General features: G+C 53.3%; 1 protein-coding gene across 5 annotated transcripts in view; it reads right to left on the bottom strand.

The window, feature by feature from the left end:
- Positions 1-27141, bottom strand: part of LOC140384726 (protein kinase C-binding protein NELL1-like) — a 1091429-nt gene that overhangs the window by 895536 nt on the left and 168752 nt on the right. The gene's annotated exons all lie outside the window — the stretch shown is intronic.

Here is a 27141-nt window from a genome sequence, read left to right on the forward strand (position 1 = left end):
AGGCCCGAGTCGGGGGTGAGGGGACTGGGCCTGTAAAAGGAGCTGCGCCAGAGGAGGTGGGGCCGGGCAGGTGGAAAGTGCGGGCTTTTTCCCATGCTTGGGATGGAAGGGGGAGGCGGAGAGACTGCTGGTGGGTAATGGGGGGGGGAGGGGAAGTCCCACAATGGGAGGAGTCGAAGGAGAGGCAGGAGTGGCCGGGGTCAGCAGGAGTCAGCTGACTTGCGGGAGAGCAATGTGGGGAGCAATGCAGCTAGGAGGGGTCCTAGCTGGGGGGTGGGGGGGGGGAACCGGGTTGCTGCTGGTATGGTCAAGGGGGAGCTGGAGCGAGTAGGCGAGTAGAGGGGGTTGGGACGGGGGTCTGCCGCCATGGGGAACGGGCCGGGCGTGGGGTGCGGGCACGTGGCTGGCCGAGGAGGGGTTATGGCTCGTCGGCGGGGGAGGGGGGGGGTAGCCCCCTGATCCAGCTGATAACCTGGAACATAAGGGGGCTGAACGGGCCGGTTAAGCGGGCCCGCGTGTTCGCACACTTGAAGGGGCTGAAGGCGGATGTGGTCATGCTCCAGAAGACACACCTGAAGGTGGCAGACCAGGTAAGATTGAGGAAGGGGTGGGTAGGTCAGGTGTTTCATTCGGGGCTGGATGCCAAAAATCAGGGGGTGGCGATCTTGGTGGGAAAGAGGGTGTCGTTCGAGGCGTCGAGCATTGTGACAGACAATGGCGGCAGGTACGTAATGGTAAGTGGTAAGCTGCAGGGGGAGAGTGTGGTGTTGGTCAACGTGTATGCCCCGAACTGGGACGATGCGGGTTTTATCCGGTGCATGTTGGGTCGGATCCCGGACTTGGAAGTGGGGGGCCTGATAATGGGAGGGGTACTTTAACACAGTGTTAGATCCGGCACTGGATCGCTCCAGGTCTAGGACGGGTAGGAGGCCGGCGGCGGCTAAAGTGCTGAGGGGGTTTATGGACCAGATGGGAGGGGTGGACCCTTGGAGATTTGCAAGGCCGGGGGCGAGGGAATTTTCATTATTCTCGCACGTTCATAAGGCCTATTCCCGGATCGACTTTTTTGTTATGAGCAGGGCGCTGATAGCGAGAGTAGAGGATACCGAGTACTCGGCGATAGCCATTTCGGATCACGCCCCGCATTGGGTAGACCTAGAGCTGGGGGAGGAAAGGGACCAGCGCCCGTTGTGGCGCTTGGAGGTGGGGCTGTTGGCGGACGAGGAGGTGAGTGAGCGGGTCCGAGGAAGCATAGAGAGATCGCTGGAGGCCAACGATAACGGGGAGGTCCGAGTGGGGATGGTCTGGGAGGCGATGAAGACGGTGGTTAGGGGAGAGCTGATCTCCATTAGGGCCCACAAGGAGAGGAGAGAGCAGAGGGAGAGGGAGAGGCTGGTGGGGGAGATGGTGAGGGTAGACAGGAGGTACGCGGAGGTGCAGGAGGAGGGACTGTTGAGGGAGAGGCGTCGCCTCCAGGCCGAATTCGACCTGTTGACCACCAGGAAGGTGGAGGCGCAGTGGAGGAAGGCCCAGGGGGCGGTTTATGAATGTGAGGGAAAGGCAAGTCGGATGCTGGCGCATCAGCTTCGGAAGCGGGACGCAGCTAGGGAGATCGGGGGAGTTAAGGATAGGGGGGGGGAGTGTGGTGCGGAGTGGGGTTGGCATCAATGGGGTCTTCAGGGACTTTTATGAGGAACTGTATCGGTCCGAGCCCCCACTGGAGGAGGGAGGGATGGGCCACTTTCTGGCCCAATTGAGGTTCCCGAAGGTGGAGGAGGGACTGGTGGCGGGATATGTGGCTCCGATTGGGCTGGAGGAGCTGGCCAAAGGGAAATGGAGCATGCAGGCGGGGAAGGAACCGGGGCCAGATGGTTTCCCGGTCAAATTCTACAAAAAATATGTGGACCTGTTGGGCCCGTTGCTGGTTTGGACCTTCAATGAAGCAAGGGAGGGGGGGTGTGTTGCCCCCGACGATGTCCCAGGCACTGATCTCCTTGATCCTGAAGCGGGACAAGGATCCCCTGCAGTGTGGGTCTTACAGGCCGATTATGTTGTTAAATGTAGATGCCAAGGTGCTGGCGAAAGTCTTAGCCACGAGAATTGAGGATTGTGTGCCGCAGGTCATCCACGAAGACCAGACGGGGTTCGTGAAGGGGAGGCAGTTGAACGCGAATGTGCGGAGGCTCCTGAACATTATTATGATGCCGGCGACGGAGGGGGAGGCGGAAATAGTGGCGGCGATGGACGCTGAGAAGGCCTTCGATAGGGTAGAGTGGGGGTACTTGTAGGAGGTGCTGAAGAGGTTCGGGTTTGGGGAGGGGTTCATCAGGTGGGTTCGGCTGTTGTACGAGGTCCCGGTGGCGAGTGTGGCCACGAACAAGAGGAGGTCCGAGTACTTTCGGTTGCACCGAGGGATGAGGCAGGGGTGTCCCCTGTCCCCCCTGCTCTTCGCGCTGGCGATTGAACCGCTGGCTATGGCACTGAGGGAGTCGAGGAACTGGAGGGGGCTGGTGCGGGGTGGGGAGGAGCATAGGGTGTCGCTCTATGCAGACGACTTGCTGCTTTATGTTGCGGACCCGGTGGGGGGAATGCCGGAGGTAATGAGGATCCTCAGGGAATTCGGGGATTTCTCAGGGTACAAACTCAACATGGGGAAGAGCGAGTTGTTTGTGGTTCACCCAGGGGACCAGGAGAGGGGGATTGGCGAGCTCCCAATAAAAAGGGCGAAGAGGAGTTTCAGGTATTTGGGTTCCAGGTGGCCAAGAGCTGGGGGGCCCTGCAAATGGAGGAGGAGTTTAAGAGGTGGGACGTGCTGCCGCTGTCCCTGGCAGGTAGGGTGCAGTCAGTCAAGATGACGGTGCTCCCAAGGCTTTTGTTCCTGTTCCAGTGCCTCCCCATTCTTATGCCGAAGGCCTTCTTTAGGCGGGTCAACAGGAGCATTACGGGGTTTGTGTGGGCACGAAGGACTCCGAGGGTGAGAAGGGTGTTCCTGGAGCGGAGTGGGGGGGGGGGGGGCTGGCGCTGCCCAACCTCTGTGGGTACTACTGGGCCGCCAATGCGGCGATGGTGCGCAAGTGGGTGATGGAGGGGGAGGGGGCGGCATGGAAGAGGCTGGAGACGGCATCTTGTGAGGGTACGAGTCTGGAGGCGCTGGCAACGGCACCGCTGCCGCTCCCTCCAATGAGGTATACCACGGGCCCAGTGGTGGCGGCTGCCCTCAAAATTTGGGGGCAATGGGGATGGCACAGGGGGGAAGTGGGGGCCTCGGTGTGGACCCCGATACGGAGGAACCACCGGTTTGTCCCAGGGAGAACAGATGGAGGGTTTTCGGGGTGGCACAGGGCAGGGATAAGAAGGTTGGGAGACCTGTTTGTGGACGGGACGTTCGCGAGCCTGGGTGAGCTGGAGGAGAAGTACGGGCTCTCCCCGGGATACGCCTTTAGGTATCTACAGGTAAGGGCGTTTGCCAGGCGGCAAGTGGTGGAATTCCCGCGGCTGCTGCCACACACAGTACAGGACAGGGTGCTCTCGGGGGGGTGGGTGGGAGTGGGGAAGATCTCGGAAACTTACCAGGTGATGCAGAAGGAGGAGGAGGTGAAAGGTAAGTGGGAGGAGGAGTTGGGAGAGGAGATTGAGGAAGGGACTTGGGCAGATGCCCTTGGGAGGGTGAACTCTTCCTCGTCGTGCGCGAGGCTCAGCCTCATACAGTTTAAGGTGCTGCACAGGGCACACATGACCGGGACAAGGATGAGCCGGTTTTTTGGGGGTGAGGACAGGTGTGTTAGGTGCTCAGGGAGCCCAGCAAATCACACCCATATGTTCTGGGCATGCCCAGCGCTGGAGGAGCTTTGGAATGGCGTAGCAATGACGGTGTCGAGGGTGGGGGGATCCAGGGTCAAACCGGGCTGGGGGCTCGCAATATTTGGGGTTGCAGAGGAGCCGGGAGTGCAGGAGGCGAAAGAGGCCGGTATTCTGGCCTTTGTGTCCCTGGTAGCCCGGCGAAGGATTCTTCTTCAGTGGAAGGATGCGAGGCCCCCAAACGTGGAATCCTGGATCAACGATAAGGCGGGGTTTATTAAATTGGCGAGGGTGAAATTTGCTTTAAGGGGATCGGTACAAGGGTTCTTCAGGCGGTGGCAACCGTTCTTGGACTTCCTGGCAGAACGGTAGACAATGGTCAGCAGCAGCAACCCAGGGGGGGAGGGGGGGCGGGGGGGTCTATTTTATTTTTGTTTGTCTATACTGGGGGATCTGAGGGGGTGTATATATTTGCTGTTTGCTATGTGTTTCGGCGGGTGTTAATATATTATTTATGTATAGGGGGGAGGGGGGCACGGGGTTGTTTTGTTTTGTATTTAATTCTATTGGGTTCCTTTTACATTTTGTGGCTGATATTTTGGAAAACTTTAATAAAAACATTTTTTTTTAAAAATGTTACTTATTCAGACAAATTAAACCGGCTGGTAATTTTGTTGAAGTAATGCCAATTTTTAAAATTAAATTGAAAGACACTGGTCGGAATTCTCTGGCCGTCGGCATTCCCTTTTCCCGCTGGCGGAGCAGCCCCGCCCATGGGTTTCCCAGCAGCGTGGGGGGGGTGGGGCGGGGCGGGGGGGGGGGGGGGGGTCTCCATTGACCAGCAGCGGGAATAGAGAATCCCGTCTCCAGCAAACAAGGACCGCCAGGAACGCACGTGGTGGGGGAACTGGGAAACCAGCCGACTGGGACTGAGAAGTGAACACTGCTCCTTGTTTTTAATATTCGTCAGCAAACTGTGACTTTTCTGCATTGGTCACTCAAGGGTAGGCAAAAGGTTAATGACAACAATTATCTACCAATGGTTTTAAATCCTCCACCACCAACAGTGCAATCAAAAGTGACCCTGCAAATCATTGGCTAGGATTTGCTTTCAACTGCTTCATAATGTTTGAAATTTGTTTAACTTTGACACATTTGCTTCTGGGGGGGAAAAAAACCCTGATAATAGCATAAATCTGTTTTGTTAATTATTAATGTTCACAGTAATACAATGATAAATATGCGGGGTGGAATCTTCCAGTCCAGCCAGAAGCAGGAAGCTTGACAGACCGGGGGAGGAGCTCAACTTGGCGCAAGGCCAAACGCAGTTTGGCAAAGGGAGGAACGACTGTCGGAAATTTGCTCTCAGGACTTTCCGGCTTCCCGGCCAACAATGTCAGGAAGCCGTTTGCGTGCATTAGCATGTCACGCATGCTCATGGAAAGGCCACCTCACGGGAATTAAGGTCCCTCTCCAAACTAGGTTCCCCCGCAGTGATAAATTAGAACATTCACCTTCACAACTGCACCGAAAGTGGCATGCGCCACGATTAATGGCGAGTTGTTGCTGTATTGTCCTCTTCGTGGAGGGTCTGGAAATACCAGCCTACGCTTCCGATGGGGAGTGGCACCGCAATTTGCGGAGGTTGACCCAAGGAAAGGAGAAAGGGTTAGCAGGGAAGGGTGGAGAGGTGGTCGGGCAAAAGCGGCAGGGATAGTGCAGGCTGCCCTTGAAATATGGTGCCTGGACTTTCGACCCAATAAGGTAAGGGTGGGAACCTCAACTTCCTGCCTACTCCTGCCATGAGAATTGGTGAGCACATTGCGGACGCTTATGTAAAGAGCTGAGCAGCACAAGAGCACACAAGATCAGCCTTCCACCAAACCCCCAGTGGAAATCGCCCCCACTTCTGTGCCCACTCTCTCACTTAGACCCAGAATGGAAGATGACAGCTTCAGGAACCACAAATACGAACTTCACAAATTCTCTTTGTAACGGAGTCAATACTGTGGTGATATGTTGGTGAATGATATTGTGCATAGTTAGTAACCGACCTCCAACCAGCTGGTGGCATCAGACCTTGGTCACGTGACGTAGGACACTGGGCAGGAGGTGATAGGACGTACAACAGGACAGTTGCACTTAGAGTAGCTCCCAAGTAATTTTGTCTGTGTATATATATTTCTGTTAGTTATCCTTCCACGTGTTTGACAATAAATCATCGTGCTAGTTGAACATATATATGGGGCTGGAATCGGGGCCTGACGCCAGTCCGGCTATTCTCCGGGCCCTGAAAATCGGCATGTGCACGTAGTACTCCGCGCGACTGGTGGGCCACTGCCAGAGGCCCGCCCAGCGATCCTCCGCTCCCGACTGGCCGAGTTCCCGACGGCGTGGAACTAACATGCTATGGCCGGTCAGGACTCTCGCATGGCGGCTGCGAACTCAGTCCACGGCCGCCCTGGTGGGGGGCGGGGGGATTGGGCACCGGGGGGGGGGGGGGGGGGGGGGCAGGGGGGGGGGCCTTATGGGCGGGGCCGGGGGGAGAGATCGGGCCGGGCGGGTCTTCAGGCGCATTTCGGAGATGCCTCCGCGGTCCATGTCCGCCATGTGCATGCGCGGACTCCGGACCAGAAGTGCGGGGGCCCATATCAACAGCTAAAGCTGCGTGAACCACTCTGGATCCCTGCTAGCCCCCTGCAGGTAAGTGAATCAACTAATCTTTTTTATTGGAAACTCGGGAGTTTTTACGCTGGCGCGGGGACACAGCCCCAATTTGGGAGAATCCAGCCCATGTTCTCTGTGTATCATTTTGAATGGTGGCACCATAGAAGACAACAAATACAAAAACATTCCACAAAATACAAAATAGCGCAAACCTTTTCTACATGTTTCGAAGCCGTTCCCTGGCCCACACCCAAACTGAGAAGATCACTGCGTCATTCTGGAGGCCTTCTGACTGGGCATACTGTCACCCAGCCTTATGCCAGTCTCACTAAGATTGGAGATCAACTAAAATAGGAGTCCACCATCGTCAACTCCATCCCTCCTTCACTAACGTTGTAACCCCGATACGGTCAAACAAATGAGGCCTGAATGGTGGCGCAGACTCGATGGGCTGAATAATGGGAAACTTCTGCTCCTCTGTCCCGTGGTCTCATGGTGACCCAGCGTACCTGCTTCTCAGTCCATTTCTGAATGGCACGGTGGCACAGTGGCTAACACTGCTGCCTCACGGCGCCAGAGAGCCGAGTTCAATTCCGAACTTGGATCACTCTCTGTGCGGAGTCTGCACGTTCTCCCCGTGTCTGCGTGGGTTTCCTCCGGGAGCTCCGGTTTCCTCCCACAGTCCAATGATGTGCAGGTTAGGTGGATTGGTCACGCTAAATTTGCTCCTTAGTGTCCAAAACGTTAGGTGGGGCTACGCAGATAGGGCAGGGGGCATGGGCCTGAGTACAGTGCTCTTTCGGAGGGTTGGTGCAGACTCAATGGGCAGAATAGCCTCCTTCTGCAGTGTAGTGATCCTATGATTTCCGGGCCTTCGCAATGCGCTCCAGCCAGGCTGTGGTAGAAAGTAGGGCCAAACATATAAAGCCCAGGGAAATAAACGCAAGAAAGATCAGAGGAGAGGAATGTTTAAGTATTCTGCAAACACCAGCTGGCAGATTAATTCACAAGGGCACATCATATTAAGAAAGAAAAAACATTGATGGCGCTACATTGACAACACATGACTTTTAGCACAAAGCAAATATCTCTACTGTCAATGCAGTTACCCTTGATTTGCCACTGGTCCAAAATGTGAACAACATAATTGAACGAAAATGACAATTGAGATATTTGCTGTCATTTCAAGCCGAATGCATAACTTAAGGCAGTGTGGAGCTATGTCTAAAGACAGACAACGCACTCTGAGTCGAAGAGAAAATTCTCCTCTCTTTGCGTCTTTGGGATGATTAAATATTCAAGATTGTGAATTATAATATCTTAATTTTGATAACATGTTTAAAAATTCATGTCTGCAGTTGTACTCTGACTTAAGACTATTGCGGGTGATGATGTAGTTTTGCATCTGTACTAATGAGATGCCCTCGCACTGCTAGTTGTCATCTTACTTTGTATCCTCAATCCAATGTTCAAAGCTGTTGTGAGTGGGAATCAGGGTGGCGAGAACTCCGGCCGGGATTCTCCAAAACAGCGGCTAAGTGTTGACTCCGGCGTAAACACCGGAATGTGTCACGCCGGCATCATCTGACCTCTTGGCCCAGCGATTCCGTGGCCCACAGGGGGCCAGCACATCACCGGAGTGCTCCGCGCTGCTCCAGCTGCCGTACGCGGCCATGCAATGCCGGCCGCAGGTCCGCGCAGGCGCACGGAGACCGCTTCCGTGCCGGTGCCGCGCGACATGGCGGACCCAAACAGCGGGCCGGCGCGGAAGAAGGTAGGCCCCCCCCCCCCAGATCGGGCTTGCCCACCAATCGGTGATCTCCGATCACGGGTCTGGCCATTGTGGAGGACCCTCCAGAGACTGATGACCCCGCCCCCCCACCAGGAGGGCCACCAATGCCGCGACGCGAGCTCCCGCCGGGTGGAACCATACATGAATCACGCCGGCAGGAACTCGGGCCAGTCGACCGCGGAGAATCGCCGCGGGGCCTCTTTCAACGGCCCCCAACCGGCGCCGCGTCGACCACGCGCACGTGACTGGCACCGATTATCCGGTCGCCAGAGGTTCGCGTCCTGGCGTCGGACCCGATCGCGGACCCGCCACCCCATTCTCCGCCCCCGCGCCGAGCGTGATTTAGAGTACGCAATTATTGTTTTCCAATTAAGGGGCAATTTAGCGTGCCCAATCCACCTCACCTGCACGTTTTTGAGTTGTGGGTGTGAGACCCACGCAGACACGGGGCGAATGTGCAAACTCCACACAGATAGTGACCCGGGACCGGGATCGTACACGGGTCCTCGGCGCAGTGAGGCAGCAGTGCTAACCACTATGCCACAGTGCTGCCCCATCAAGAAGTTCATTGACAAAAAAAAAAGACACAGTGCACCCTCAGACGTGCTTACTGTGTTAGAATCTCACAAAGAATAGGTGCAAGACTCCAGTATCGGTTGAGAACTGGTTGAAAACTGCCAAAGATGCAAGTAAAGAATGCGCTAATAACCAAACGCAGCGTTATAGAGCACTTTCATTTCACACTGTGCAGAATTCCTAATCCAGCCATCAAACCCACCAAACATTAAGACCTGAATTTTCAGCATGGCAAGCGATCAGTGGGATCGGGAGCGGGCGTGTAATCCGCTTCCACTCACCATCGGCACCAGAAGTCACTTTCACCCTGACTGGACAAACAACGAACGGGCGGAGTGAAACACAATCTGAGACACGTTTGCCACAGCCGGCGAGAGGGCAGGAGCTGGGAACAGGGAGGGTCCGGGCGGGGGATTTAAATACAGCTCCCTGAAGGCTGGAATCCTGCGGCACAGTCTCAGGGAGCTGGTTAGAATATCAGCATTTTTTGGACGCCTTTCTTTGGAGTGCTGCTCCAGTGTCCGGGATGACACCGTTGCCCGGACCCAGTCCACCGTGAGGGGAATTGCCCGGAACCAGTCTGTCGTGTTGGGTGTTCCGGTTTACAAACAAGCCAACAACGCTGGAAGTGGTGTTTCGCTATTTTATTAACTGTTCAACTATGCTAACATACTGTAAATGTGGGTATAGCAATACCAGCTTAACTGTGGACCCTGTCCTATCACTAGCTATGGTGAGGCACTCAGCACACGGTGAATGTCTGTGTTGCAGGCTGTCAGCTCTGTGCTCTGAGCTGGCTGCTGCTAGAATGAGCGAGAACTCTCCTGTCCCCTGTCTTTATAGTGCTTGTGCTCTCACTGGTGATTGGCTGCAGTGTTATGTATGCTGGTTGGTCCGACTGCATGTCCATCAGTGTGTGTATGTGATTGCACCATAATGTACTGATGTATATTATGACATCCCCCTTTTTTACAAAAAACATGGCCTATGAGAGAATAAATAACGTGTAATGAGTGTATCTGATCATTTGTGTGCAGTATTTACATAACTATGTACATGGGCAGCACGGTAACATTGTGGATAGCACAATTGCTTCACAGCTCCAGGGTCCCAAGTTCGATTCCCGTCTTGGGTCACTGTCTGTGCGGAGTCTGCACGTTCTCCCCGTGTGTGTATGGGTTTCCTCCGGCTGCTCCGGTTTCCTCCCACAGTCCAAAGATGTGCAGGTCAGGTGGATTGGCCATGATAAATTGTCCTTAGTGTCCAAAATTGCCCTTAGTGTTAGGTGGGGTTATTGGGTAATGGGGATAGGTGAGGTTACTGGGTAATGGGGATAGAGTGGAGGTGGGGGCTAGGTAGGGTGCTCTTTCCAAGAGTCAGTGCAGACTCGATGGGCCGAATGGCCTCCTTCTGCACTGTAAATTCTATTCTATGATGAGGCTAGTCTATATACGCGGGAAGGTGCCTGGTGCAGAGAAAAGAAAAACCTGGGGCGAAATTCTCAGGTACTCGGCGCGATGTCCGCCGGCCAGCGCCCAAAACGGCGCAAATCAGTCGGGCATCGCGCCGCCCCAAAGGTGCGGAATGCTCCGCATCTTGACTGGCTGAGCCCTAACCTTGAGGGGTTAGGCCCGAGCCGGACTGATTTCCACCCCGCCAGCTGCCGGGAAAGGCCTTTGGTGCCCCGCCAGCTGGCGCGGAAATTACATTGCCGGGCGGCGCATGCGTGGGAGCGTCAGCGGCCGCTCACGGCATCCCCGCACATGTGCAGTGGAGAGGGTCTCTTCCGCCTCCGCCGTGGTGGAGACCATGGCAAAGGCGGAAGGGAAAGAGTGCCCCCACGGCACAGGCCCGCCCGCGGATCGGTGGGCCCCGATCGCGGGCCAGGCCACCGTGGAGGCACCCCCCGGGGCCAGATCGCCCCGCGCCCCCCCCCCCAGGACCCCGGAGCCCGCCCCGCCGCCTTGTCCCGCCGGTAAGAGAGGTGGTTTGATTCTCGCCGGCGGGACAGGCATTCTAGCAGCGGGACTTCAGCCCATCCGGGCCGGAGAATCGCCGGGGGGGGGGGGCCGCCAACCGGCGCGACGCAATTCCCGCCCCCGCCGAATCTCCGGTGCCGGAGAATTCGGCAGCCGGTGGGGCGGGATTCACGCCAGCCCCTGGCGATTCTCCGACCCGGCGGGGGGTTAGAAGTTAGACCATTCCTGGCTCGCAAAGCAGGGGCCATTGTCCGACATCACCGTGAGTGGGATGCCGTGACGAGCAAAGGTCTCTTTGCAGGCACGGATAACAGCCGATGACGTGATGTTGTGCAGGTGTACAACCTCGGGATAGCTGGAAAAATAATCAACTATGAGAACATAGTCCCTGCCGAGCGCATCGAACAGGTTCACGCCTACCTTAGGCCAAGGGGACGTGACCAACTCGTGGGGCTGAAGGGTCTCCCATGGTTGGGCTGGCTGGAACTGCTGACAGGTGGGGCAATTGAGCACAGTGTTGGCAATGTCCTCATTGATGCCAGGCCAGTAGACAGCCTCTCGGGCCCACTGTCGGCACTTCTCTACGCCGAGATGGCCCTCGTGCAGCTGCTCTAAAACCAGGTGATGCATGCTGTGTGGGATCACGATGCGGTCCAGCTTCAGGAGGACGCCATCAACGACCGCCAGATCGTCTCGAATATTATAGAACTGCGTGCATTGTCCCTTGAGCCATCCGTCAGTCATGTGGCGCATCACACGTTGTAGCAGGAGGTCAGCCGCAGTCTCACGGTGAATGTGGGTTAGGCGTTCATCCGTGGCCAGCAGATTGGCGGCCGTGAAGGCCACATGGGCGTCGACTTGGCAAACGAACCCCTCTGGGTCGGACGGAGTGGTGACTGCCCTGGACAGAGCGTCGGCTATGATCAGGTCCTTACCCGGTGTGTACACGAGCTGGAAATCGTATCTCCGGAGCTTGAGCAGAATGCGTTGTAGGCGAGGGGTCATGCCATTGAGGTCTTTTTGGATGATGCCGACCAGCAGGCGATGGTCGGTCTCCACAGTGAACTGGGGAAGGCCATACACATAGTCATGGAACTTGTCGACACCGGTCAACAGGCCTAGGCACTCCTTCTCGATTTGCGCATCACGCTGCTCTGTGGGGGTCATGGCCCGTGACGCATAGGCAACAGGGGCCCATGACGAGGCGTCATCTCGTTGCAGGAGCATCGCCCCTATGCCAGATTGGCTAGCGTCTGTTGATATTTTCGTCTCCCTTGCAGGATCGAAAAACGCCAATACCAGGGCGGTGGGCAGCTTGACCTTGAGCTCCTCCTATTCACGCTGGTGGGCGGGAAGCCATTGGAAGTCCGTCGTCTTCCTAACTAGGTTGCGGAGAGCCGTGGTGTGGGAAGCGAGATTAGGGATGAACTGTCCTCGGAAGTTGACCATTCCTAAGAACCGGAGCACCGCCTTCTTATCCGCCAGCTTCTGCATGGCCGTGATGGCTGCCACCTTGACCGCATCCGGCCGCACACCCAACCGGGAGTTGTGGTCTCCCAAAAACTTGAGTTCAGTCTGGCCGAAGGAAAATTTGGCTCTGTTGAGGCGCAGGCCTTGGTCCCGTATTCGCTTAAAAACGCGTTGGAGGCGACTGATATGCTCCTGCGGGGTGGTGGACCAGATGATGATGTCGTCCACATAGACGCGCACACCCTCGATGCCCTCCATCATCTGCTCCATGATGCGGTGGAACACTTCAATGCTGATATGATTCCAAATGGCATTCTGTTGTAGCAGTACCTGCCAAATGGGGTTTGAAAGTACACAGCTTCCTGCTGGACTTGTCCAATTGAATCTGCCAGAAGCCCTTTGATGCATCCAGCTTGGTGAATATGTTGGCTCGAGCTATCTCGCACGTGATCTCCTCACACTTGGGGATAGGGTAATGCTCTCGCATGATGTTACGATTTAAATCCTTCGGGTCGATACAGATCCGGAGCTCGCCGGAAGGCTTCTTGACGCACATCATGGAACTGACCCAGTCGGTTGGTTCCGTCACTCTGGAAAGCACTCCTTGGTCCTGGAGGTCCTGCAGCTGCTGCTTGAGGCGGTCCTTGAGGGGTGCTGGAACTCTGCGAGGTGCATGAACCACAGGCGTGGCGTCCTGTTTGAGCAGGACTTTGTATGTGTAGGGAAGTGTGCCTTCGAAGACATCTCGGTGTTGAGTGATGATGGCACTTAGTTGCGCCCTGAAGTCCGCATCTTGGAAGTCAGACGTGTCCTCTGGAGAGAGGGAATGTACGCGCTGCACGAGGTTGAGGAGCTTACATGCCTGTGTGCCTAGCAGGGAGTCCTTTGAGGAGCCCACGATCTCGAAGGGTAGGGCGACTTTTCGCGAGTTGTGCGTCACCTCGAGTTGGCATGACCCGGTAGCGGGGATGACGTTACCATTATAGTCAACCAGTTGGCAACTGCATGTAAGAATTGTTGGTTTGACCCCCAGGGTTTGAAATGCTGACCATGCGAGGAGATTGGCAGAAGCACAAGTGTCCAGACGGAATCTGATCTGGGATCGGTTGACCATCAGGGTGGCACGCCACTCGTCGTCTGGATCAATGCTGTGCACCAACAGCGGCTGGTGCATTCGATTCGGGTACAGCCTGTTCTTGGTTATGACAGCGACTCGAAAAGGCTCCCTGTCCTCGGTGTCACTGGTCTGCATGAAGTTAGGATCGGACTCGGTGAAGGTGGGTTGGATTGCCCGAACATTCCTGCAAGGCTGGTTAAACCGTTGCGAGTTGGCAGGCTGGGCTGCTCGACAGCAGGCAGCATAGTGGCCGAGCCTGCCACAGCATAGGCACTGTCGCGATTTTGCAGGGCATTGCCGCTTTAAGAGGGCAGAGCCACAGTTGCCGCACGTCATGACGTCAATGCGTTCATTGAGCCACCGTGCATGCGCGGTACGGTTTTGCGTGGTGTGGGCATGCGCATCGCGTTCCTCAACATCACCGTTCCCTCGTTTGGCGCGTACAAGCGCGGGAGGCCTCGGAAAGCGCGTGACATGGCCGCACTCCTCCAGACTGCGGCCCGGGAGGTGTTCGAACATTTGGACCCGTTCCGCCTCATGGGGCCCTTGCCGTGCCGTTTCAGCTGCCTGTATGTAGGAGTACCGGCTGGTGGCATTCTCATGCAGGACACAGGTCTCGATGGCAGTCGCTAGGGTTAGTTGCTTAACTTTAAGGAGCTGCTGACGCAGGGGGTCCGACATGACCCCAAAAGCAATCTGGTCGCATATCATGGAGTCGGAGGTGGGCCCGTAGCCGCAGGATTGCGCAGGGATGCGGAGATGTGTTAAATAGGATTGGAAAGGCTCGTCCTTACCCTGCAAGCGCTGCTGGAACAGGTACCTTTCGAAGCTTTCATTGACTTCAACACTGAAGTGTGTGTCGAATTTGAGGAGCACCGTCTTGTATTAGTCTTGGCCTCGTCATCCGCGAATGTCAGGGAGATAAAGATGTGGATGGCATGTTGCCCAGCCGTGGAGAGAAGAAGGGTTATCTTCCTGGTGTCCGATGCATTCTCCCTGTTCGTAGCCTAAAGGAAGAGCTGGAAACGCTGTTTAAATATCTTCCAATTTATCCCGAGATTGCCAGCGATGCGGAGCGGCGGCGGCGGGTTGATGTTCTCCATGCTGTAGGATGCCGGAATGCTGAGAAGTTGCAGGTAGGTCTCACAAGTGCTAGATTTCGGCCACTCCTTGTACCATGTCGTGTTGGGTGTTCTGGTTCACAAACAAGCCAACAACGCTGGAAGTGGTGTTTCGCTATTTTATTAACTGTTCAACTATGCTAACATACTGTAAACGTGGGTATAAGCAATATCAGCTTAACTGTGGACCCTTTCCTATCACTAACTATGGTGAGGCACTCAGCACACGGTGAATGTCTGTGTTGCAGGCTGTGAGCTTTGTGCTCTGAGCTGGCTGCTGCTAGAATGAGCGGGAACTCTCCTGTCCCCTGTCTTTATAGTGCTTGTGCTCTCACTGGTGATTGGCTGCGGTGTTGTGTATGCTGGTTGGTCCTACTGCATGTCCATCAGTGTGTGCATGTGATTGCACCATAATGTACTTATGTATATTGAGACACAGTCCGCCGCCTCTCGCTTCTCAGATGAGTGCTTTAGGCTCCTGTTGAAGCCATGTTGACTCTGCTTGATTATATTTCTAAATGAATCTGCTGCTATAATGGATTCTAACATTTTCCCAATGACAGGTGTTAAGCTAACTGGCCTATAGCTACCTGTTTTTTTGTCTCCTTCCCCTATTGAATAAAGATGTTTCATTGGCAGTTCGCCATCTGGGACTTTTCCAGAATCTAAGGATTCTCGGAAGATTACTATCATTGTATCTTTGTAGCTACTTAATTTAATGCCCAAGGATGCAACCCACCAGGTCCAGGGAATTTATTGGCCTTTAGCCCCATCAGTTTTCCTGGTACTGTTTCTCTAGTGATTGTTGTTGTATTTATTTCCTCCCCCACTTTGTCCCTTGATTAATTAGATTTTTTGGAATGTTATCCGTGACTTCCACTGAGTATTTATTCAACTCCTCTGTCATTTCCTGGTTCCCCGTTATTATTTCCCCAGTCTCATTCTCTAAGGGGACTACATTCACTTTGACCTCTCTATTCCTTTCCCCATAATAAAGAAGCTCTTACATGCACTGATTGCTTCCTGGTTCATTCTCTGTCCTCCAGTATAACCACTGTTTGGGGTCTACAGATTACTCCCACCCCTGTCTTCTTCCCCTTCTTACCTCCACCAATCCCTAGCGAGGCTAGTTTAGCACAGGGCTAAATCGCTGGCTTTGAAAGCAGACCAAGGCAGGCCAGCAGCGCGGTTCAAGTCCCGTACCAGCCTCCCCGAACAGGCGCCGGAATGTGGAGACCAGGGGCTTTCCACAGTAACTTCATTTCAGGCCTACTTGTGACAATAAGCGATTTTCATTTTTCATTTCTTCCGATACAAGATCACTTCTTGCTAATGTTCACAGTAACTTTGTTGCGGTGTTAATGGAAGCCTACTTGTGAGACTAATAAAGATTATTATTATTACTGATTCCATCTCGTACTAACAGAGCTACCCCAACTCCCTTTCCTTCCTGTGCTTATTATGAAAAGTCACATACCCCAAATATTGAGTTCTCAGTTTCGATGTTTTTGTAACCCGTCTCTGTAATGGCTATACGATCATAGCCATTGACCTCAAATTGTGCCTCTGATTGATTTATTTACGGGCGAATACAATGTGCATTTAAGTAAAGAACGATTAATGTTGCCTTTTTACCATTTTTTCCCCTTTTGACCCTAATTGCTGCTTTTTTGTTTGTCTTGCCGTCCCACTCTGGGTATCATTACCTAAATAGCTGCCTTGCAATGCTGCCATATTCTTTTAGAACATGAGAACTAGGAGCAGGAGTAGGCCATCTGGCCCCTCGAGCCTGCTCCGCCATTCAATTAGATCATGGCTGATCTTTTGTGGACTCAGCTCCACTTTCCGGCCCGAACACCATACCCCTTAATCCCTTTATTCTTCAAAAAACTATCTATCTTTATCTTAAAAACATTTAATGAAGGAGCCTCTACTGCTTCACTGGGCAAGGAATTCCATGGATTCACAACCCTTTGGGTGAAGAAGTTCCTCCTAAACTCAGTCCTAAATCTACTTCCCCTTATTTTGAGGCTATGCCCCCTAGTTCTGCTTTCACCCGCCAGTGGAAACAACCTGCCCACATCTATCCTATCTATTCCCTTCATAATGTGATATGTTTCTGTAAGATCCCCCCTCAACCTTCTAAATTCCAACGAGTACAGTCCCAGTCTACTCAACCTCTCCTCGTAATCCAACCCCTTCAGCTCTGGGATTAACCTAATGAATCTCCTCTGCACACCCTCCAGTGCCAGTACGTCCTTTCTCAGGTAAGGAGGCACGCAGTATCCTGTAAGGTACAAGCTTACCTATCTCTTTCCTCGGTGTATCTAAGTTGTTAGTACCTACATGGACCATGACAAAGGGATCCTCCCCCTCCCACTGCAGGTCCCTCTCCAGCCCGGGGCTCATGTCCTGAACCCTCGCACCAGGCAGGCAACACAGCCGTCTGAACCCTCACTGTTTGTTGCAGTGGTGAGCAGTGTCAACCTCCCTCACTGTACTGTCCCCTCCTACCACTACATTCTTATCTGCTCCCCCCTCCTGAATGGAATCCTGTACCACAGAGCCATGGTCCAGACCGCAGCCCCCACTCACATCCAAACAAGCTGAGAGAAACCTCAAACCTGTTGGACAACTGCGGAGGCGGACACTGCTGTCCACCGGGTCCCCGGGCCTGCCTCAGCTGCAGTCACACACTCCTGCACCTCACCGTTGACCTGACCACAGGGTTCTAACCTAAGGGGTGTGACCGCCTCCTGAAACAAAGCATCCAGGTAACTCCCACTCTCCCTCTGTGATGTGTTGCAGTGTCTACAGCTCAGCCTCCAGCTCAATGACTCTGAGCAGAAGCTCCTCGAGTCGCAGACACTTCCTACAGGTGTGCTTGCTCCGGGTAACCAGGTGTGCTTGCTCTGGGTAACCAGGTGTGCTTGCTCTGGGTAACCAGGTGTGCTTGCTCCGGGTAACTAGGTGTGCTTGCTCCGGGTAACCAGGTGTGCTTGCTCCGGGTAACCAGGTGTGCTTGCTCTGGGTAACTAGGTGTGCTTGCTCCGGGTAACCAGGTGTGCTTGCTCTGGGTAACCAGGTGTGCTTGCTCTGGGTAACCAGGTGTGCATGCTCCGGTAACCAGGTGTGCTTGCTCTGGGTAACGAGGTGTGCTTGCTCCGGGTAACCAGGTGTGCTTGCTCTGGGTAACCAGGTGTGCTTGCTCCGGGTAACTAGGTGTGCTTGCTCTGGGTAACTAGGTGTGCTTGCTCTGGGTAACCAGGTGTGCTTGCTCCGGGTAACTAGGTATGCTTGCTCTGGGTAACCAGGTGTGCTTGCTCTGGGTAACCAGGTGTGCTTGCTCCGGGTAACTAGGTGTGCTTGCTCTGGGTAACCAGGAGTGCTTGCTCTGGGTAACTAGGTGTGCTTGCTCCGGGTAACTAGGTGTGCTTGCTCTGGGTAACCAGGAGTGCTTGCTCCGGGTAACTAGGTGTGCTTGCTCTGGGTAACCAGGTGTGCTTGCTCTGGGTAACTAGGTGTGCTTGCTCTGGGTAACCAGGAGTGCTTGCTCTGGGTAACCAGGTGTGCTTGCTCTGGGTAACCAGGTGTGCTTGCTCCGGGCAACCAGGTGTGCGTGCTCCGGGTAACTAGGTGTGCTTGCTCCGGGTAACTAGGTGTGCTTGCTCCGGGTAACTAGGTGTGCTTGCTCTGGGTAACCAGGTGTGCTTGCCCCGGGTAACCAGGAGCTCACACATGCAGCAACCTTGACACATATAGGGCTGTGATTGTAAGGCTGACGTGTGGAATGCTGTCATTCCCATTGCTCGTCCATTCAGATGTTTTTGCTGAGCCAGATGTCCATTCTGAGCGGAAACCAGATTGCGCAGTCACGAAACATCCGGAGATTGAGAGAATGGAAGCCCTTTCTATTGACAAAGGCACCCAGCTCACCCGCTGGCTCTTTATGGGCATCTGTAAGCAGTCAAGGGCTCCCTGAATGTGGGAAAATCCAGCAGTGTTCTGACCTGTTCCACCTCGCTAGCCATAAGACCATAAGGCATAGGAGCAGAATTAGGCCACTCGGCCCATCGAGTCTGCTCCGCCATTCAATCATGGCTGATATCTTCTCATCCCCATTCACCTGCCTTCTCCCCATAACCCCTGATCCCCTTATTAATCAATAACCTATCTCGCTCTGTCTTAAAAACACTCAGTGATTTGGCCTCCACAGCCTTCTGCGGCAAAGAGTTCCACAGATTCACCATCTTCTGGCTGAAGAAATTCCTCCTCATCTCAGTTTTAAAGGATTGTCCCTTCAGTCTGAGATTGTGTCCTCTGCTTCTAGTTTTTCCTACAAGTGGAAACATCCTCTCCACGTCCACTCTATCCAGGCCTCGCAGTATCCTGTAAGTTTCAATAAGATCCCCCCTCATCCTTCTAAACTCCAACGAGTACAGACCCAGAGTCCTCAACCGTTCCTCATAGGACAAGCTCTTCATTCCAGGGATCATTCTTGTGAACCACCTCTGGACCCTTTCCAAGGCCGGCACATCCTTCCTTAGATTCTGGGCCTCGTTGGTCCGAAAGCAAATGAAGGTCCTGACTCTTCAGAAGAGTGCAGTAGTGACCAGCTTGATACAGCTGTGGACAGCCGATTGGGAGACACAAAACAGATTTCCCACTGACCCCTGGAAGAGCCAATGACATAGGGTGGCTACCGACACAGTCAGAGGCGGTTTTGGGATCGAGTCATTCCGCATATGGAGTCAATGATGTCCCTGCAAAGATGAACAAGATCAAGCAGCCACCAGCAGCAGAATTGTATACCACCACAATCTGCAATGGCTGAAACATCCCTTATTCCATCATCATCAAGATAGATGACTAAAGGTGGTTTAATGAGGAGTAACCCAACAGGAAGGGGGGCTTCCATGAAGATACCTATGCTCAAAAATAATGGAGTCCAGTGCTTGAGTGCAACAGCCCAGGCTGAGGAATTGGAGGGGTCACTTTAAAGATGCCTCTTCTTAGCCTGTTCCAAAGCTCATGACCCATACCACCTCAAAGAACAAGGGCAAGTGCTACAAGAGCTCCTTCACTGCACAGAATGCAATGGACCTTGCCGACAATACACGCAGGCAAATAATTAATTTCCCCCAAAAAATGTCAGCATTCAGCACAAAAAGATTATATGGGGCAGGATGCAATGGCAAAAAACAAATCGCCCCTTATTAAAACAGGTTACCTTGGATGAAATTTACACAAACTATTTCAAGGCGAATTTTCTTGCCTTGTTTCTGAGCACTTGATAAAAGCAAAAGTTTCATTTTTACTGATGCAATGACATCTGCATTGCGATCTCGTATGTGAATGAAGAGCCGCATTCCTAAAAGAAAGGCACTGAAATTGAAAGAACATTAACATTTAAATTGAAAATGTTGACCATGCTTGTATTGAAGAGAATAGCAAATCATTTTCAGGCAGTGAAAAGCAGCAGCATCTTCCAGTGGTTTGCATCAATGGGTAAGATAAGAGTTTCTCTCCCCCGTACTCGAGACTAGCTCAATGGCAGTGCAGTTTAGCAACTCAGGTCGCTGGCAAACTCCAAGCATTGATTATAAACGATTACTAAGAGGCCAGTTATACTCCGCAGCTTATGTGAGTACAATAGAACGTGCCCCTGTTGGAACTCCTGCAGGATGGAATTTTGACAAGCATTTAGGGACCAGGCGGGAATTCTGTAGCCGTTGGGATTCTCTGTTTCTGTTCCCGTCGGCAGTGCGCCCCCGCGGCGTGGGGTGGCTTCAATAGGCAAGCGGTGGGAGTAGGGAATCTCGCCGCCTGCGAATGCCACAGGCTGAGAAACACGTGGCTGGGTACCGGAGATTCACCCACATTAGCTTTGCGTCAGGATCGGTACTGCTGTAATCGGTGCAAGACAATTGGGGGTGATGGTGGCTCAGTGGTCATGTCACTGTAATCCAGTTGACCCGGGTTCAAGTCACACCACGGCAGCTGGTGGAATTCAAATCCAATTAATAAGTCTGGAATTGAACGCCGGTTCCAGCAACGGTGACCGTGACAACTGTCATTCATTGTAAAAGCCGACCGGGCCCACTAATGTCACTTAGGGAAGGAAATCTGCCACCCTTACCTGGCCTGGCCTGCACGTGACTCCAGGCCAGTAAGAGAGTCGAGGGCTATGGGGATAAGGCGGGAAAGTGGGGTTGAGGATTATCGCATCAGATCGGTCATGATCTCATTGAATGGCGGAGCAGACTCGATGGGCCGAATGGCCGACTTCTGCTCCCACATCTTATGGACTCGCGGCAATGTGGTGGATTCTTAAATGTTCTCTGAGATGGCCGAGCAAGCCACTGCGTTCAAGGGCATTGGTGTCAGTGCCCAGCCAAAGACACCGATGAAAGAATAGAATTTTTTGAAAATTAAAAGTTGGCGGGTGGTTGTTTGGTCATTCTATAATTTATTTTTGTCTAATGTGTCACCACTTGAAATGTCCCAACGCCCTCAGGCTTGTGTGGGTGTACATGTCTATCATTGGGAGAGGGAGGAGAGAGGGACAATTTAGGTGTCCCTGGTTTCTTTGCTCAAATTAAGATAGTCTGCACATTGTGGGTGCTTTTTAAACCTCTTCCTTTTTATGGCAGGCATTCCTTTCAGGGGCACACATGTGGGGTTTTCCAGAGCTAACCTGGAGATCCACCCAGTCCATAGAAGACATCAACTCCACTGGGCCCGATAACGTGCCTCGGTCTGTTCACCCTGAAGGCCACAGTAAAGGAAAGGAACAAAGCTAATCCATCTCAAAGGGATCTAAATAACTTCAGAACGCCGCCCTACAATGACCTGAGGAGAACGAAGCATCCTTTCAATTCCTCAATTCGGCCTGAGAAATCATTGTTTCTGTGGCCCTCCGATTTACAATCAGAGACATGTTCTATGAAACATAAGACACTTGCCCTGAATATTAAAATGGTTCCGTACCCAGCGTTTGGGATGGGGGGGGGGGGGGGGGGGGATGTCATAATATACTCCAGTATATCATGGTATATCAGACACACACACACACACAGATGGACATGCAGTCGGACCAATCAGCATACACAACACCGCAGCCAATCACCAGTGAGAGCACACGCACTATAAAGACAGGGGACAGGAGAGTTCCCGCTCATTCTAGTAGCAGCCAGCTCGGAGCACAGAGCTCACAGCCTGCAACACAGACATTCACCATGTGCTGAGTGCATCATCTGATTAGGACTAGGCAAGGGTCAATAGTTAAAGCTGGTATCGCATTTACCCACAGTTCAAGTATGTCAATATAGTTAACCTTATAATAAAATAGAGTGGCACCACTTCAAGTGTTGGTGACCTGTTTGTGATCCAAAACACCCAACACATCAGGGGAGGAGGTGGTTGGGGGGGGTTAGCAGAAGATTAAAGTGACAGGTGGAAGTTCTGACAGATTGTATTAAACAATAATAACCAATAATCTTTATTAGTGTCACAAGTGGGCTTACATTAACACTGTAATGAAGTTACTGTGAAAAGCCCCTAGTCGCCACATTCCGGCACCTGTTCGGACACATAGAGGAAGAATTCAGAATGTCCAATTCACCTAAACACGTCTTTCGGGACTTGTGGGATGAAACCGGAGCATCCGGAGGAAACCCACGCAGACACGGGGAGAGCGTGCAGACTCCGCACAGACAGTGACCCAAGCCGGGAATCGAACCTGGGACCCTGGCGCTGTGAAGCAACAGTGCTAACAACATGTTACCTTTCCAACCCCTTCAAAGAAATGCAGAATTATGAAGCTTAAAACATCGGATGAGCCAGTATCTGGAATCCAGTGAGCTGCGGTCAGAGAGTGGCCAGAGAGTAATGCACAGCCAGCTGTATAACTGAGGTCTGTCTGCTCTCCCAGTTCACTCCAAATCAGGACCATTAAGTTCAACATGTAACATGAAGTCCAAACTAGAAACGATGAAAGAAATATAAAGAACTAAACCAGTAAATTAGTATTGATCACGGTCATGTACAAGAATGTTACACATTCTACGTTCCAACTGGGCATGGAGGCATCTTTGCTTGTGCTGGGGAGACAGCAGGACATTGGAATAAGCTTTATATCTCCAGCAAAGAGCTTACACAACCGCAATGAGCTGAATGGCCTGTTTTTTTGATTCGCAGAACCATTGAATTCACAGAGCAGAAGAAGGCTGTTCGGCCCATCGAGTCTGCACCGGCCCTTGGTAAGAGCACCCGACTTAAGCCCAGGCCTCCACCCTACCCCCGTAAGCCAGTAACCCCACCTAATCTTTTGGACAGCAAGGGCAATTTAGCATGCCCAATCCACCTAACCTGCACATCTTTGGACTGTGGGACGAAGCCGGAGCACCCGGAGGAAACCCACGCAGAGACGGGGGAGAACATGCAGACTCCGCACAGGCAGTCACCCGAGGCTGGAATTGAACGCGGGATCCTGGAGCGGTGAGGCAGCAGTGTTAACCGCTGTACCACCGTGCCACACCCCGTACATCTTGGATGGCAAAATGATTACTGATAAGGAAAAAAGATAACTCCGCAAGTGCTGCCTGTAGGGATAATAATATGTCCTTGCATTGCTCTTGGTTCAAAGTAGAGTTTTATTTTTTCAAATATTTTTATTAGGGTATTTGCAATTTTTATAATAATAACAATAACTGCGACATAAACATGGTACAATAAGCATTTCCACCCCCATCACAATCTTCACACCCCGTAACAATGAAACAACAATCTGGCCCTCCCCCCCTTCTCCTTTTGGAATTCTGCTTCTGCTGGTATGTTGGGCGGGATTCTCTCAGCCCACGCCGGTTCGGAGAATCCCGCCTTTTAATTTTCCCTGAGAAAGTCGACGAAGCTGCCACCTCCGGGTCAACCCTAGCATTGACCCTCTTAAGGCAAACTTTATTTTCTCAAGACTGAGAAACCCAGCCATGTCACTAACCCAGGTCTCTACTCTCGGGGGCTTCGAATCCCTCCACATTAATAAGATCCGTCTCCAGGCTACCAGGGAGGCAAAGGCCAAAACGTCAGCCTCTTTCACCCCCTGAACTCCTGGCTCTTCCGACACTCCAAAGATCGCCACCTCCGGACTCGGCACCACCCGTGTTTTGGGTATCGTGGACATCGTCTTAGCGAAACCCTGCCCAAACCCTCTAAGCTCCGGGCATGCCCAAAACATGTAGACATGATTTGTTGGACTTCCCAAGCACCTCACACCTCTCTTCTACCCCGAAAAACTTGCTCATCCGGGCCACCGTCAGGTGTGCCCGGTGGACTACCTTGAATTGTATCAGGCTAAGCCTGGCACCTGATGAGGATGTGTTAACCCTGCTTAGGGCATCACCCCACAGACCCACCTCTATCTCTCCTCCCAGCTCATCTTCCCACTTGCCCTTAAGCTCCTCCACCGGAGTTTCCTCCGATTCCATAAGTGCTTGGTAGATGTCTGATACCTTCCCCTCTCCCACCCATGTACTAGAGACTACTCTGTCCTGTATCCCCTGTGGCGGCAGCAGCGGGAAGGCCGGAACCTGCCTTCTCAAAAAGTCTCGTATCTGCAGATACCTAAACCCATTCCCTGCTGGCAATTCAAATTTATCCTCCAAGGCTTTCAAGCTGGGGAAGCTCCCGTCGATAAATAGTTCCCCCATCCTCCTAATTCCTGCCCTCTGCCATCTCCGGAACCCACTATCTAGCCTACCCGGTACAAACCGCTGATTATTATAAATCGGGGTCCAAATCGATTCTCCCTCCACTCTCTTCTCTCTCCTCCACTGCCCCCAGATTCTCAGAGCCGCCACCACCACCGGACTTGTGGAGTATCGGGCCGGCGAGAACAGGAGAGGTGCCGTTATCACTGCTCCCAAACTTGTGTCTTTACATGACGCCGTCTCCATTCACTCCCATGCCGACCCCTCCCCCACTTCCTAATTATGACTATATTTGCCAACCAGTAGTAATTACAAAAGTTCGGCAGCGGCACCCACCCTCCCCCGACTGCACGCCAGCAACACATCCTTGACTCGCGGGGTTTTCCTGCCCACACAAAGCCCGAAATAACTTTATTCACCCGTTTAAAAAAGGCTCTCGAGATGAAAATGGGGAGGCACTGAAAGACAATCAGAAATCTGGAGAGAACCGTCATTTTCACGGTCTGTGTCCTCCCCGCCAGTGATAGCGGGAGCATGTCCCATCTCTCAAAGTCCTGGTTCATTTGTTCTACGAGCCAGGATAGGTTTAACTTGTGCAGTGCCTCCCATTCCCGGGCCACCTGGATTCCCAGATACCGAAAGCTCCTTCCTACCCGTCTAAACGGCAGCTCTCCCAGTCTCTTCTCCTGCCCTCTCACCTGGATCGCGAACATCTCGCTTTTCCCCATGTTCAATTTGTACCCTGAGAAATTACCAAATTCCCCTCAGTACCGCCTAACTTCCCCCATCCCCTCCAACAGGTCTGAGATATACAAGAGCAGGTCATCTGTGTAAAGAGAGACCCGGTGCTTGACGCCCCCCCCCCCCGAACCAGCCCTTTTCAGTTCCTACAGGCTCTTAACGCCATGGCCAGTGGGTCTATGGCCAGAGCAAACAGCAGCCGAGAGAGGGGACACCCTTGCCTCGTCCCACGGTGTAGTTTAAAATAACCCGACCTCAACCGGTTCATACGCACACTAGCTACTGGTGCCTGATAGAGCAACTGTACCCAGTCAATGAAGCCCTCACCAAACGCAAACCTTCCCAGCTCCTCCCACAAGTAATCCCACTCCACCCGATCAAAAGCCTTCTCCGCATCCATCGCGACCAACACTTTCATCTCCCCTCCTTCTGAGGACATCATAAAAACATTTAGGCGCCTTCGTACATTGGCTGTAAGTTGCCTGCCCTTTACAAACCCCGTCTGGTCTTCCCCTATCACCCCGGGACACAATCCACTATCCTCGTGGCCAGTATCTTAGCCAGCCGTTTGGCGTCCACATTCAGTAGAGAAATTGGCCTGTATGACCCGCATTGCTCCGGATCCTTCTCCCGTTTCAGCATCAATGAAATCGAGGCCTGCAACATTGTTGGGGGGAGGACTTGCTTCTCTCTTGCTTCATTAAATGCCTTCACCAACAGTGGGCTCAATATCTCCGAAAACGTCTTATAGAATTCCACCTGGTAGCCATCCGGCCCCGGGGCCTTGCCAGATTGCATGCGAGATTAAAGTAGAGTTAAAGGGCTGGTTTAGCTCAGTGGGTAGACAACTGGGGCGACATTCTCCGACCCCCCGCCGGGTTGGAGAATCGCCGGGGGCTGGCGTGAATCTCGCACCCGCCGGTTGCCAAAGTCTCCGGCACCGGATATTCGGCGGGGACGGGAATCGCGCAGCGCCGGATGGGCCGAAGTCCCGCCGATAAATTGCCTGTCCCGCCGGCGTAAATTAAATCAACTACCTTACCGGCGGACAAGGCGGCGTGGGCGGGCTCTGGGATCCTGGGGGGGCGCGGGGCGATCTGACCCCGGGGGGTGCCCCCACGGTGGCATGGCCCACGATCGGGGCCCACCGATCCGCGGGCGGGCCTGTGCCGTGGGGGCACTCTTTCCCTTCCGCCTCCGCCACGGTCTCCACCATGGCGGAGGTGGAAGAGACTACCTCCACTGCGCATGCGTGGGAAACTGTCAGCGGCCGCTGACGCTCCCGCGCATGCGCCGCCCGGAGATGTCATTTCCGCGCCAGCTGGCGGGGCAACAAAGGCCGTTTCCGGCAGCTGGCGGGGCGGAAATTCGGCCGGCGCCGACCTAGCCCCTCAATGTTGGGGCTCGGCCCCCAAAGATGCGGAGCATTCCGCACCTTTGGGGCGGCGCGATGCCCGTCTGATTGGCACCGTTTTGGGTGCCAGTCGGCGGACATCGCGCCGTTTCCAGAGAATTTCGCCCCAGGTCTGTGATGCAGAACCAGGTCAGCAGCGCAGGTTCAATTCCCATACCAGCTTACCCGAACAGGTGCCGGAATGTGGCGGCTAGAGGATGTTCACAGTAACTTCATTGCAGTGTTAATGTAAGCCTATTTGTGACAATAAAGATTATTTATTTACTATTAAATAAGTTTTAAGTTTCTCAGTCATGCGTCAGCTGGCAGCGCTCTCAGTTCTGAGTCACCAGGTTCAAGTCCCAGCCCAGGGCTTGAGTGCAACAATCAAGGCTGACAGTCGAGCGCAGCACTGTGGGAGCGCAGCACTATCGGAGGTGCCAAACAGCCATCAAAAGGAGACGTGCGACTGGGAGCTGATCTACCCGCTCAGGTGGGCATAAAGGTTCCCATGGCAATGTTTCAAAGAGGTGCGTTATCCTCTGTGTTCTGGCCAAGATTTATCCATTAATCCCTGAATCCACAGACGATCGGGCCATTATCACATTGCTGTTTGTGAGAGTTTGCTGTGGGAATACTGGCGCTTTCACACATTGTAACAGTGACGACACTTCAGAAAATACTTCATTGGCTGGAAAGCACTATGAGGCAGCCTGCGGTCATGAAAGATGCTATTTTAGTGCAAGTGGCGAAAAAAAACAGATGCAAAGCTGGAATGCA

This window comes from Scyliorhinus torazame, chromosome 10, assembly GCF_047496885.1.
Source record: "Scyliorhinus torazame isolate Kashiwa2021f chromosome 10, sScyTor2.1, whole genome shotgun sequence".
Taxonomy (NCBI): Eukaryota; Metazoa; Chordata; class Chondrichthyes; order Carcharhiniformes; family Scyliorhinidae; genus Scyliorhinus; species Scyliorhinus torazame.